Genomic DNA, 15449 nt, shown 5'->3' with positions numbered 1-15449 from the left:
TGTAAGGAGTCCTACCTTTCCTTTGGCTCTTACATTCTTTCTGCCACCTCTTCCACATTAGAAGCTGAGCCTTGGAAGGTGTGATCGAGATGTTACTCAGTACTCCAGTCACTTCTTTCCAGCACTATGACACCTTCTGAGTTGTCCCAAGGTCACTGCCATCTGAAAAGAGAAGATTCTCTACCAAAAGTGAGAGTAGCATTAATATAAGGGTATGAGTATTAAGAGAAGTGCTTACTGGGCAATTTGATAAGCATAGTATATACATTTATCCAGACATCAGCAGATGTTACACCCCTAGGGCTCATGACTACCCCTGTTTTAAGTTTTCAGTATCAGGGAGGTATTCCCTCCCATGGAGTGGGCCTCCAGTCCAATTACAGGGTAGTTGGTTTCTACCATGATAGACGTGCCACTATTGCACCCATTGGCTCATTTGGCCTAGCTGGCCACTATAAGGCTTGCAGTGTCCATTGTTGAGTATCTTCACTGGTAGTATCTCTTTCTCCCAATGAATTGCATGTAGAATAGCTTCTTCCAGCTTTCTGTCAGCTGGTCTACATGGAGGAGGTTATCAGCTTGGTTCAAGCAGGATTTCTCAGTGGCCTTGGAGCCCAAGTATGTGGAGTCTTCAGCCATAGGGTCTTACCATCTATTCCTGGTGGTAAACCAAGGGCCTTGGCAATGGCCTATAATGTTTTGGGGGCATCAAGGACCTCACTGGCCAACAACACACTGGAAGGTATCCCATTTAAGGATAACTATTAACTCTTTAGTTCCCTTTAGTTTTCAGGGAAGGCTATTCACCCCTTAGTCCAGACTCTTGGGGAGCTGGAGAGATGGCTTAGTGGTTAAGTGCTTGCCTGTGAAGCCAAAGGACCCTGGTTTAGGGGTCATTTCCCCAGGACCCACATAAGCTAGATGCACAAGGTGGCACATGCATCTGGAGTTTGTTTCAGTGTCTGGAGGTTCTGGTGTGTCCATTTTCTATCTGCTTCTTTCTCTATCTGTCACTCAAATAAAAACAAACAAACAAACAAACAAAAAAGAAATTGTGGAGTACTGGTAGTGAGTGGGACATTTTGGGTAGGACTGCATTGGCCAGGACTTGGGGTGAAGACTCACATTCCAACTGTTTTAAACTGAGGGGTGAGGAGCAGTAGATCTCTCCAGGTGTCCTATGAAATCCTGTGGCAATTGAATGTTTAGCGGCTGATATTTTGTAACCATGAAGAATTTAGTGACTTGCTGTGCAGTGAAGGATGTATTCTGTAAAGGAGGTATTTGAATATGCAAGGACAAAAAGAGAGGGTGAACATTATCAGTGGAAGAAAGTATATGTCAGAGACAGGATAGGTTCAACTTGAAGGGAGTAGAATGTGAGATTTTTTAAATTATAGCAACAGATATCTTAGTTGGTCACAGACAGATGTCAGGTCACATGTAAAGAAATAATATTATTGGCCATTAAAAAGGCTAACACAGCCCAAAATATTATTGGCTCTGAATTGGTAACATTTACCTCTCGACAATCATTGTAGTTCATCATTTAAGTCTTAGTAACATGGATGTGGCTTTTGGGAGTTTTAGTTTTTTATTTGTTAAACTTTATCTTGTAGTTTTGTGTACATGGTAGGATATTATCTCTTCTCAATCTTATGAATAGGCAAGGAGGCAGTTCTTCAGGAGAATGATAGTTATCAGAGCTATTAGGAAAGAAATGACTAGATCGTATCAAATCTATTAGCCATTATGATCTGGTTATTCATGTATGAGTCTTCTTTTTTTCCCCTCCCTCTGTCCATCAGTTTCTCTTTTAATTTGATGTCATCATCTTTATCTTCTATTATGAGAGTCTTGTGTGGGTATTGCTAGGCACTGCAAGGTCTTGTATATTGAGGCCAAATTCTGTCCAGACGGTTGTATATAGGGAGTGATACCCTTCCTTTGGCTCTTACATTCTTTCCACCACCTCTTCCACAATGGACCCTGAATCTTGGGGGGTGTGAGTTCTGAACACTCCTCCATCCCTTCTTCTCAGCACTATGTTGCCTTTTGGGCCATCCAAGGGGGGAATCACCATCTGAAAAGAGAAGCTTCTCTAACCAGAAATGAAAGTAACATTAATATATGAGTACAAACATTAAGTGTAGTGATTTCAGGGCAATTTGTTGACAGTAATATATGCATTTATCCAGACAAGAGCAGGCTTTATACCCCTAAGGCTCATGACCTCTCCTGCCACAGGCTTTTCATTAGGTTTTCAGTGCCAGGCATGTATTCCCTCCCATAGAGTGGGCCTTCAGTCCAATTAGAGAACAGTTGGTTTCCCCAGAGCAGACATGCCACTATTGCACTTGTTCAGACATTTGGCCTGTCTGGCCAAACTTGAGGTTTCCAGTGTCCACTGTTTTCACACTGATAATTTCCGTCTCCCATAAGACTGCATACAGTGCAGCTTTTTCCAGCTTTCAGCTTTCTGGGCTACAGGGAGAAGGTTTTCTGCTCAGTACTACCTTGATTTCTCAGTGACTTTGCTGCTTAGGCATGTGACATCTTCAGAAATAGGGTCTTACCATCTCTTTCTTATGGGGAAACAAGGGCCTTGGCAATACCATGTAATATTTTGGAGGAAACATAGACCTCCCTGGCCAATGACTCACTGGGGGGTATGCCATCCCAGGCACTGAAAATATTCCAGTGAAAATCTATGGCTTTTGGATGTGCCATTATTTCAAAAAGTAGATTTTCATATGTCTTATTCAGAATATCTTGCATTTTGATTGATGCTCCCTCAATCATTCTTTTAAACAATCTCTTCCCCTGACCTTGCTTAGGCCTTTCCCATCCCTGTTCTTCTACTTACATATATACAATACCATCCTCTTAAGACCTTCCCTCTCCTCTCTCCCTGATAGCCTTTTTCTAGCTCATGGGCCTTTGCTACTTATTATAGGTTCCAGATCACACACAAGTCTATACCTTTGTAGCCAGGATCCACAAATAAGAGAGAACATGTGACATTTGTCATTCTGGCCAGGGTTACCTCACTTCGTAGAATCCTTTCCAGATCCATCCATTTCCCTGCAAATTTTACAATTTCATTTTTCTTTACCACTGAATAGAACTCTATTGTGTAGATGTACCACATCTTGATTATTCATTCATCTGTGGATGGTCCCATTTTCTAGCTATTGTGAATAGAGCAGCAGTAAACATGGTTGTGCAAGTATCTCTAAGGTAGTGAGAAGAGTTATTAGGATAAATGCCTAGGAGAGCTATAGCTGGATCATATGGCAAATCTATTTTTAGCTGTCTCAAGAACCTGCACACTGATTTCCACAATGGCTGTGCCAGATTACATTCCCACCAACAGTTCAGAAGTGTTCCCACTTTTATCAATGTAGAAGGATACAAAATAAATACACAGAAATCAGTAACTTTCCTATATACTAACAACAAACTTGTGGAGGATAAAATCAGGGAATCTCTCCCATTCACAATTGCCTCAAAAAAATATGGTACCTTGGAATAAACTTAATTAAGGAAGTGAAGGAGCTCTACAATGAGAACTTTAAAACACTCAAGCGAGAAATTGCAGAAGACACCAGGAAATGGAAAGATATCCCATGTTCTTGGGTTGGAAGAATCAATATTGTGAAAATGTCAATCTTACCAAAATCAATTTACATATTTAATGCAATCCCCATTAAAATTCCAGTGGCATTCTTCACATAAATAGAAAAATATCCAAAATTTCATTTGGAAGCACAAAAAGCCTCGAATAGCCAAAATGATTTTGAGGAACAAAAATAAGGCTGATGGTATCACCATACCCAATTTTAAGCTATATTACAAAGCCATGAACAAAAACAGCATGATATTGGCACAAAGACAGATATGTAGATCAATGGAAAAGAATAGAGGACCCAGATGTTAATCCAGGCAGCTACAGCCATCTGATTTTTGACAAAATTGCCAAAAATATCCAATGGAGAAAAGACAGCCTCTTCAACAAGTGGTGCTGGGAAAACTGGATATCTAGATGTAAAAAGATAGATCCTTGTCTTTGCCCATGCACAAGAATCAAATCCAAGTGGATCAGAGACCTTAATATCAGATCTGAAATTCTGAAATTGCTAGAGGAAAAGGTAGGGGAAACCCTTAAACATATTGGCATAGGTAATGACTTTTTGAATATAACCCCATTGCCCAGAAAATAAATCAACTAATCAACTACTGGTATCTCATGCAATTACAAAGCTTTTGTATGGCAAACGACACTGTGAATAGAGCCAAGAGACAACCTACAGAATGGGAGATAATCTTTGCCAGTTACACACCTGACAGAGGATTAATATCCAGAATATACAAAGAACTCAGAAAACAGAACAATAAGAAATCAAACAACCCAGTCAAAAAAATGGGCCATGGAACTAAATAGAGAGTTCTCACTGGAAGAAATACAGATGGCATATAAACATCTAAAAAAGTATTGTACATCCTTAGCTATCAGAGAAATGCAAATAAAAATACATTGAGATTCTATCTATCGCTTGTCAGAATGTATGATTTTTCTTGCCTGTGTCATGACATTTAAGGTGACATGGACATTATATTTAATGTGGAAAATAATAACAATTAGGAGTTGGGTATGGAAGAAGGAATTGTTAACTTGGTGGGGAGGTTAATTGGAATTTGCAGAAACATAAAAGTTTGGTTTAGGTATGGTAGGAAGTATAAGAGATTGTTATTTAAACAATATTTGAAATATCTTAAATTATTTTGAATTTAGATATTATAGAGATTAAGAAATTAACTAATTTTGAAATTTTGGTTTAAAGGGTGCATGCATGCATGCATGTGTGTGTGCGTGCATGCATGTGTGTGAAGTCTTTAATAGAGAAGGTTTATAGTCTTTACTTACTTGGCCCAAAGATTAAAAAGTCTCATCTTTAGGAGAACTGATGAAAGTATGTTAAGCTGAAAGTATAAAACTTTTATTAGTCTTGATAATTTGTTATTATTATGTGTTCGTTTTTTTAAATTTTTTTTAAAATTTATTTATTTAAGAGTGTCAGACACAGAAAGACAGATAGAGGAAGAGAGAGAATGGGCGTGCCAGGGCTTCCAGCCTCTGCAAACGAACTCCAGATGCGTGCGCCCCCTTGTGCATCTGGCTAACGTGGGACCTGGGGAACCGAGCCTCGAACCGGGTCCTTAGGCTTCACAGGCAAGCGCTTAACCGCTAAGCCATCTCTCCAGCCCAGTGTGTTCACTTTATAAGCATAATGAAATTGTGTTTTATAGAATTATACTGGTTATATAATACAATGAAATATATTTTATATGATTAGACTCAGTATTATTTATTAGAATAAGTTTATAACAATTAAATAAAGATCTTACCCAATAGAAAACATAAAAAGTACAACAATTAAGAAACCTATTTTTGTAAACAGATGTCCTATGTAACAAAATAAAGACTTAGTTTTGATTTTTAGGTCACATTCATATAGGGCTCTAAAAAACAAACAAAACTAGTTAAAATATCTTGATCTTGTCAACTTTGATATTGATATAGGAAACTAAAACTTACACAACTAGCACCAGAGGTGGAGTGAAGAGTCAGTCTAATTTCACACATAATTCATTTACCACAGCTGGAGGACCTGGTGTGTGTCTCCCCCCCCATCTATGTCTGTCTCTTTACACTTGAAAATAAATAAAAGTTAAAATAAAATAAAATAAGTCTACCCAGCTCATAATATTTTGTATATATTAGTGACAAATTTTATATTTTTTTCTTGTTAACCTTCAGGAATATTAAAGATGGTTTGGGAAATCTGGCTTGGTGGTACACCCCTACCACTCTATCATTCAAGAAGCTGTGGGAAGGGAATCATAAATTCATGGCCAGCCTGGGATAAATAGTAAGACCCTTACCAGAAAAGCTATAAAATAATGAGCTTGGGTTCTTACTATGGGAATAACTGATTGATTTTAAACTCATTGTGAGTTTGTATGATGAGCTTTACTTGTATTTCCTGGCTCAAAGATTTAGATTAGAATTTCATGTATTTGATACCATATTAATATTGAACACATTTTCACTTGAATAATCCTACTAGAAAAGATATTGAAATTTAGGCACCATCAGTCACTTCATTTCTAAGGAAGTCTAATTTTTATCAATAGTTAATTTTGTAATAGTTTTAATTTTACAGGAATGTTGCAAAATAGAGTCCTCAGGTAATTCACATTGTCAACATCCAAATTCCCATGCTATTCTTGTCAGACCTAATGAACCAGTGCTCATGTGCTCTTGTTAACTTGGATGCATGTAGCATTGGAGAATTTCTCTGCTAGCTTCTTCTGCCTTAGGATCACTTATTAGAAATAAAACAACATATTTATATAATTGCATGCATGACAAAATTTTACTTTTTAAACATGTTCTGAAGTTTATATAGTGTACTGTCTGTGTGTGTGTGTAGATAAGTGTACCCCATGTGCACAGAGGCAATCAGAGGACATAGGAAGGTCTTCCTTTATGGTTCATCTAGCTTACTCATTGAGACAGGATCTCGGGCTGAACTTAGAACTCATCATCATAGGCTATACTGCCTGGCTGTTCAATTAGCACAGTGAAATTTCTCCCTGCTCCCTCAGTGCTGGTATTATAGACATGAATGGCCATGCACTTGCTGGGGATAGAGCTTGGGTCCCCATGCTTATCCATCAAGTGCTCTTATGCTGAACCATTTCTCTAGCCCAGTGCTCTGACTTTTAAGATATAATTTTCCCCCAAAATGCCAAACATTTCCTCACTTTTCTTAATGGAATTACACAGTGGACCTCCAGAGATTTGAACTTCAAATGATAATTTTTTCCAAACTGGAATTCAGCTCACTGCCCTCCTCTTAACTGGTCTGATTGCATGCAAGGCAGGCCAACTTCCATCCCTCTTCCTTCAAGCTCACATGGCAATGCTGTCTACATATGGTCTCCTACAGCTACTTCTTGGCAAGGTCTTGTCTTTAGGAAAACCAAATAAGGGAATATAATTTTCTGATTGTGGTCTTGTGTGTCACTGAGCTGGCTGAGTGAGGAGGTTGCCAACAATGTGGTATTGGCCATGAGTTACCACTGAGCCCACGTTCTCACTAGAGAGTTGGTCAGACTGGTACCAGGGAGCCTCGGGATTTGAATTCTACCAACACTCAGGTCTAATTTATACTTCCCTTTTAAAACATTCCACTGATATTCTGCTTATAAGATTGGGATATTTGATTATCTCAGCCTAAAAATTATAGTCAAGTGGAATTATAAGATATTTAGCTTAACTAATACCTACAAAATGTCTACAAAAATCATGTCCTGGAAATAAATAGGTCATATATATATATGTATGTATGTATGTATGTATGTATGTATGTATGTATGTATTTTGGGGAGAGAGGGGGGAAGAATTGGCATACCAGGGCCTTAGCCACTGCAATCACTCCAGATATGTGAACTACAGTGTGGGCATGTGTGACTTTGTGTGCTTGCATCACCTTATGCTTCTGGCTTACTTGGGACCTGGAGAGGCAAACATGGTTCCTTTGGCTTCACAGACAAGCACCTTAATCACTAAATCATCTCTCCAGCCCCAAATATTTTAATATTAATAGATTAAGAGCTAGAAGTTTTGGCACTCAACATTGGTCAGGTCCCTATTGTCTAAAAGAGAGTATCACACAGCATATCAGCAGCTTCCTACCACAGATACCCACATCTGTGATTCTCCTGTTATCTCTACTGTGGATAAAAGAACCTTTTTATAACTATTCATAGTACTGAAATATCTAGCGCTCTCTGTTAATGATGTTACATTTGTCAGTGGGCCCCTCGTTGAACAGTTTTGCATTTTGAGAACATCTTAAATCCATCCCTTTATCATCCATTCTCTATACACTACTTCTTCACACAGATGCCACAGACATGGTAGGAAATGTCTTGGTTCTTATTGTTAGGATTATTAGATGTATTCAGCTAAGACCACCTGTAAGACTTCTCAGCATCTATCCGAAGTAGCTGAATGAAATGATAATAAACTGTGTTGGAATCCCTGAGGGCCTCCTCCACAACACTGAGTGGCAGATCTTGGAATCAGAATGCATGTGGGAAGAGAATGGGGATCAATCATCAAAGAAAAGATGGACAACCAAATGAGAAGGGCAAAAGCTATAGATTCTCTGTTTTAACAGCTAGAGCATTCAACATTGTTCTCAGCTTGGGGTCAATGGGAGACAGAGGAGAAAGAAAGCTTCCTGGTTGGGTACAGGGATAGCTCTACCAGGGCCTGATGGGAAGCTGCAGATGAACTAGCTAGACCAAGGCATTTTATGGATTTGTGAGAGACATACCTCTGGCTCACTCATTTGTCTTAATTGCACAAAAGAACAAAAATTGGGGCTTTCAATTACTTGTGAAGTCATGGCCATTTATGACCAGTTGTTTTATTTGTTATTGTCTGAAATCTTGAGTTTTCTGAAGACAGTCTTCTGACTTTCCAAGAGCAGAGGCTGACCTACTAGGCTGCTCACTTTGGAGGACTTCTGGTTAAAATGGCAGTGTAGGAACCACGCCAAAGCAGCCTAGGGGAGAAAAAGCCAAAAAATAAGTAAATAAACACAGCAAAATACATTCTTCTAGTAAAAAGTGAAGTGTATAAGAAATTACCAAGGGCAGTAGAGATGTAGGAGAGATCCAGAGCATCCAGAGCCCACATAGGCAGGCAGAAGCGGTTCCAGTAGCAGTAGCACCAGATGTGCAGGGCCACAGTTTCAAGGCTCAGCTTGAGCTTCAGGAAAAGCCAGGTGAAGGGATTTTCCACTCACACCAGACCTCTTTGCAAACTCAAGAAACGTGGAGAACCAAAGTAAACAAGGGAAGAGCAGATCATGAGGTAGAGGATCATGTGGACCAGCAGGAGAACTACAGCCACCATCCACAGCCTCCCCTCCCCCACTGCCAGTGGTGGCATCAGCAAGCACCAGAGACAAGGGGAAGGGAGATCACATCACCTAGCACTGGTGATCCAACAACCCAGCCAGTCTACTTGATGCCACAGTGCACCAAAGAGGGAACCAAGAAGGAGCACAGCATAACTGAGACCAGAATAATCCCAAAAGGTAACTGGGACTACACCAGGTCAGTACTCACCAAATAAGCCTGGTATATAGGCCTGATCTGGAAGTGCTCATTGCACCTTCCATATCAGGATAAATTATATGTTAAATCTGATGGATGGTCAGATTTGCCATTCTTAAATAAGCTATATTTTGGTCTTGTTATTTGTTGCTTCTTGATTTGTAGTGGCTTTGTTTCCTCTTCTGTTGTACACTAGGGAGGAGTCTCACTTGGTCACAAGCTGACCTGGAACACTCAACAAACCAGAAATCTTAACCTCCTTATTAATAGGATTAAGAATGTGGGGCAACACACACCCTAAGGGACAGTGATTTTGTTAGAGGATCTGATTGTAATAATACCTACTCTTGCATAAATACTCTCTTCTGTTTGTCATTGAAAGTGTATATTGTTTAGTTAAAATTTAGAATCTGCCTGCATTTTGTTCCACTCAGCCTACTTGAATACTCTTATAGCAGGCAAATCCAACACCTAAGGTCACTTTTTAGATACTCTGAGAGTCTTGAGGGCCACACCTATAACATCAGATTGATTGATACATCTAATAATACTGCAGCTAACTTAAAAATCAAAGCATTAAATTAACACAAGATGCAAAAATATATACATTATTACAACAGAAGCACCAAAAATCTAGACAATATAAATCCACAAAAAAGTATTAATGCATCAGAAATGACCTCTAGTGAGAATGTTAGAGGAAATGCCCGAGGAAGGTTTAAAATGAACAATTATAAATATGCTCAAAGAAGCCAAAGAGGAAATCAAAGGAATGAAAGAGGAAATCAAAAGAACCAAAGAAGATACAGAACACCAATTTAATGAAATAAAGAGGTCAGTACCAGACATAAATAAGGAAATAGAAATAATAAAGAAAAAACACTCATAATTACTAGCAATGAAGAATACAGTTAATGAAATAAAAATCTCTGTAGAAAATCTCACCAGTAGAATGGATGAAGGAAGGGAAAGAATATCTAAACCAGAAGATCATGTGGCAGATCTAATACAGTCCAACAAAGTGAAAGACAAACTAAGAGGAAAGTATGAATGGGAATTTCAAGATATTCTGGGCACTGTGAAATTATCAAACATAAGAATTCAGGGTATAGTAGAAGGAGAAGAATTTCACTGCAAAGGCATAGTAGGCATTTGCAACAAAATCATAGAAGAAAACTTCCCCCAAATTGGGAAAGAGGTGCCAATGCAGATACAGGAAGCCTTTAGAACACCAACCAGACAAAACCTGTAAAGAACCTCTCCTTGCATATTGTAATTAAACTATCAAACGTAGAATCCAAAGAAAAAAATATTGAAAGCAGTTAGAGAAAAATCAAGTTGCCTTCAAAGGCAAGCCCATCAGGATCACAGCAGATGACTCAATACAAACTTTAAAAGCCAGTAGGGCTTGAAGTGATGTATTCCAAGTTCTGAAAGATAACAACTGTCAACCAAGGTCACTTTATCCTGCAAAGCTATCCATTCAAATAGGTCATTCCACAACAAAAGCAGGCTAAGGGAATATTTGAAGACAAAATCAGCTGTACAGAAAATAATTGAAAGTATCCTCCATGCTGAAGAGAAAGAAAGGCACACATATAAGGAACCTGAAAAAAAGAAACAATACTCAAATACTAGTTAACACAAGAGAACAAAGGTAAAACTGGAAGAACTACAAAAAAAAAAAAAAATTAAAGCAAGGCATGGTGGCGCAGGCATTTAATCCCAGCACTCAAGAGGCAGAGGTAGGAGGATCACCGTGAGTTGAAGACCATCCTGAGACTAATGAATTCCAGGTCATCCTGAGCTAGAGTGAAACTCTACCTTGAAAAAAAAAAAGGCAAAAAATAAATGCACATCTTTCAATAACATCTCTTAATATCAATGGCCTCAATGTCCCAACCAAAAGACATAGGTTTGCAGGATGGGTTACAAAGCAGGAGCCTTTAATTTCTTGCCTCCAAAAAACTCACCTTTCCACAACGGATGGACACTGTCTTGGGTGAAAGGTTGAAATAATGGGCCTAGAAAACAAGCAGGGGTTGCTATCCTAATATCTGACAAGGCAGACTTCAACATTAGTTAGGAAAGATAAGGAAGGTCAGTTTATATTGAATAAAGGCACACTCCAACAGGAGGACATTACAATCCTAGGCTGCTCACTTTGGACACTGTTGGTGTCCTGGGCCAGCTGTTTCAGATTGTGAGTCAGATGTCTGTTTCCATCTGGGATCTGATCATGATCCTCTCATACATTTCATTTCTGATGTAACTAAAAATGTCATTGTGCCTTCTGCCCTTCAATTATGTCAGAGCTTCAGATCTTGGGGTATCTCTGGTTTGGCAGTGTCCCCCACATGCAGAGTTGACTCACAAGGCATCAATGACAATCTGGAATCATTTAAGGTTTGCTTTAGGTTTCATAAAAGATGTGGGCTTTAGCTTAGATAGTAGTTAATTTTGAGGTACTGTTTGGTGTCACATGGATAAAACTGTGAAATGTTAAACTTGAATATATTTCTGCTTTGGAAAATATTCAGTAAGTTGGAGCAAAAACATATGAGTAAGTAAATTTAAATATACGTTTTGCAATGTGGAAACTCTAGTATTTTGCAGATTACACATTCATCTCCACATGATAAATGAAAGTAGCACAAAAATAATAAATTCTGGCCCCTCAACAGCTATGGGAGTTTGCAGGATGGACATTAACAAGCAGACCAGTCCTTTAGAAGATATGGGATGCTGACATGTAGCCATCAAAGATGTACATGAGAGAAAACTTCAATTACATTTCCAAGGCTCTGTTAAGAAATGATTCATGGGGTCCTTTTTGCTTCAGGTGGCATTAATAAATACATGCAGTGCAGAGCATGGTGAAAACATGGTGCTCATAGAAATCCTCTGTTCTCTTCTGCAATTGCATCTGAGGTATTCAGAGGCAGAAACAAGCCGTCCTGCTTGTTTACTAGCAGACATCCCTATGAATAAACCTTTAATCTTTCCCTCAGAAGGGGAAAAATGAATCATTTCTGATTCATGGAAGATCCTCTTAAGTGTTTGTTAGGTGAAAGCAAGTGTGTATACTGCAAGTTATAACCTTAAAGTTGACAACCCCCCTAAAGGTACCATCATGGTTTATTGCCAGGTATTGACTGAGGACAGTCCATCATCCTTGCTAGATTTCCATTAGCGCAAGTACAGGTGGAAGTTGTGCAGTGGCAGTATGGTGGGAAGTATACACAGCAGATGTTTATGTGTAATAGCCACCAGTTGACTTCATATGCATTTGCTCCTGAAGGACAACTCTTGTACTAACTCCCATTAGCTAAGTATTTTCTATGCATTTTACCTAATTTCCCTACTTAAATGTGCTCCCAATTAATTTATGAGAGTACAGGATCTAAGGAAATTAAGACAGTTACTCTTTTAGCGGATATAAGCCTTGAATCTGGTGTCAAGATAAGTCGCACACTAAAGCTAGTGTGTGAGTGGGAATCTACACTGATTCTTTTGTTATTGGACTCAAGTGTCATTAACATGACCTCTGATTTCTGTCAACCCTGGACTTATGCAGGTCTCTGTGAGAACCCAGAAAAAATGAGTTGTAACCACTAATCTCTTTCCAGGACATCTGCCAACCAGAGTATTACTTCCTTGCTGGTCCCATCCATGCCTTGTGCAGAATGAAGGGGTGGCATTGGGTCTCTGCTTCACTAAAGCATCATTTTATTTCACATGAAATGTATCTTCAAAGCAGTCCTTTCCAAAAAGAAAGAAAATGAGGATTTTTCCCCAGTGAGAAATCTTCCCCTTTCATCCTCAACTGATTGAAGAGCTCAGGAGATGCTATTGTGGCCTTTGTGAGACCTGAAGCCTTGGTCTCTCCATCGTCTCTCTACCTGCTATGCTTTGGTGAGATCTTTAGTACATGCTTATGTATCTTTATTACAGAAAATAATACTGGTATGAGAGACAATTCTTATGTGTCCCTGGGGGATCCTACTGCCCCAGATCCCATAACACTAGACATCATGCACTTGGATGATATGGAGAATCCAGGATGAGTGGAGATACTAGGCACATGCATGATGCCAACTCTAGTAAAAAATCAAAGGCAATATCCTCTACTATGGGTATTCCTTTCATTTTTTTCTGAAATCCTTAAGTCACTTTTAAACATTAAAGGCTTTTTATAAAACAGTTTTATGAGTGATATTGTAAGTGCTATGACATCAAAATATTAGTGTACAATATTTACAGTATGTTTTGTTCCATTTAATTTCTATCACCTTGTCACACTTCCTTTTTAAGTGTGACCTTTAGCATTGTAATTTTCTTTTCACAAAAACCTTGTCTTCATTGAGCAATGATTTGTAGGAAAATGAATTCAAATTATTTTACTCTGAATTTATATTACATCAGAAGGTGTCTGAGTTCAAGACTAGCAATTTATTTTAATTAAAATCTTCACAGTGTAGTAAAAACAGATAATTGACAGGCTGGAGAGATGGCTTGGCTGTTAAGGTGCTTACCTGCAAGAACTCATGTTCAAATCTCCAGGTCTCATGCACTGATGCAAGTTCCCACAAGGGGGCACAAAAGTCTGGAGTTCATTCACAGTGGCTTCAGATCCTGGAGCACTCATTCTCTCTCTCTCTCTCTCTCTCTTTCCGTTCCCCTCCTTCCCTCTCCCTCTTTCTCTATCTTTCAAAATAAAAAAGAGAGAAACATCTAGAATACACCTATTATTGGTAACACTGTGTTCTGATTTTCTGTATTTTCCTTAGAAATTAAAACTAGCATATTAATGGACAGAATATTAAAATAAGGAAAGTTGTTTGGGCTCCTGAAAGATTTTGTATATTTTCTCTGTGGTGTCCTAATAACAGCAAATATTACTCTAAGAAATAACTGTAGAAAGGTTGGGATGAAGATGTGTCTGAAACATGGAAGATTCACATCAGGCCCTGACTTTGCAGCCATTTGTGTACAATGAATCCTTTCCCAATATAATTTTTTGCATGTGTATGTGTATTCACATGTGTGTGGGTACAAATGTACATGTATTTAGGTGTGCATGTACATGTGTTCACATACATATGGAGGCCATAAATTGAGTTCACTTGTGTTCTTACATCGTTCTCCACATTAGTTACTGGGGAAGGACCTCTCACTTGAACCCAGGACTTGTTAATGTTGTAGTTTAGCTAGCCAGCTTGTCCTGGGTATCTTTTTCCACCTCCTGAGTACTAGGATTAAAGGTGAGTGGCCATATGTACCCATCATTTATGTGGGTCCTGGGGATCTAACCTCCAGTTCTCATACATGTGCAGCAAGTGATTTGTCCACTGACCCATTGTACCACCACTCTCAATATCTGGATTGATAAAGTTTAATTTAATCTCCATCCTTTTCAATTTTATAGCCCCAATTCTGGTAACCCAGCACCATGATGCATTTACATTTTCATAAATTTAAACAATAAATTGTTTTGACCATGTCAGAATACACAATTGAAACAGCTCTAGATCCTTTTATTGGTTCATAAGCATGATGATTGGGTGTTCACGCTCTTGCGTGACGTGTGCCTCCCACTAAACCTTGTTACTCTCTGGCACATAACCCGTCTGACGTGAACTGAGAAAAAAAAAAAACAAAAAAAAACCAGCTCTAGATTTCACTAAGAGCACTTCTCTTCCTTGAAGTTCCATGAGCACTTTCTTGGCACAGTGACACATTTTTCTCTAAATGATATTTATTGGTTCATTTTCAGCATTTCATCAGAGTCAACAATCTTGTGTCTAATGAATAAAAAAGAAAGCTGCTTAAGCCAAAATACTTGCTCCTGACCCCATTGATGGAGCTCTGTTTTCAGTGGGGATGAAGTGTTGTCAACATAAAGCTTTATCAGAATTTTCACCTCTTGAATATATTTGACCTGACAATGTGACATACTCATGTGCTCAATATAGGGTCTTGTTATTTTTCTTCTTTCCTTCCCAATTCTCATCAGCATCAGTGCAACAGTGGAAAGTGTTGGGTGGCCCTTCTGTGGCTAGAAGCTAGTGTAGGAAGAAGAAAACAGGCCAGCACAGGAGACCCAGATTTTCCAGAAAGATCACTGATATCAATAAGGTTAACTCCACCTTGTGCATATGCTCTTAACATCAAGAGGCTCATAAAAATCCTTGTTCTTTAGTTAAAGTCAGAAAGAATACCCCAGGGCATGAAACCTCACACAAGTGATG

At 38.7% G+C, this 15449-nt stretch overlaps 1 non-coding gene across 1 annotated transcript; it reads left to right on the top strand.

Annotated features, from left to right (window-relative positions):
• Positions 1 to 14729: 14729 nt before the first annotated feature.
• LOC123457319 lies at positions 14730 to 14834 on the top strand. The gene has a single exon (XR_006634996.1). It is a non-coding gene; the product is annotated as a small nucleolar RNA U13 (small nucleolar RNA).
• The last annotated feature ends 615 nt before the right edge of the window (positions 14835 to 15449 follow it).

This window comes from Jaculus jaculus, unplaced genomic scaffold (assembly GCF_020740685.1).
Source record: "Jaculus jaculus isolate mJacJac1 unplaced genomic scaffold, mJacJac1.mat.Y.cur mat_scaffold_35_1_3033546_arrow_ctg1, whole genome shotgun sequence".
Classification (NCBI taxonomy): domain Eukaryota; kingdom Metazoa; phylum Chordata; class Mammalia; order Rodentia; family Dipodidae; genus Jaculus; species Jaculus jaculus.
Note: the sequence above shows the minus strand (reverse complement) of the source record. Positions and strands in the feature narration are given on the sequence as shown.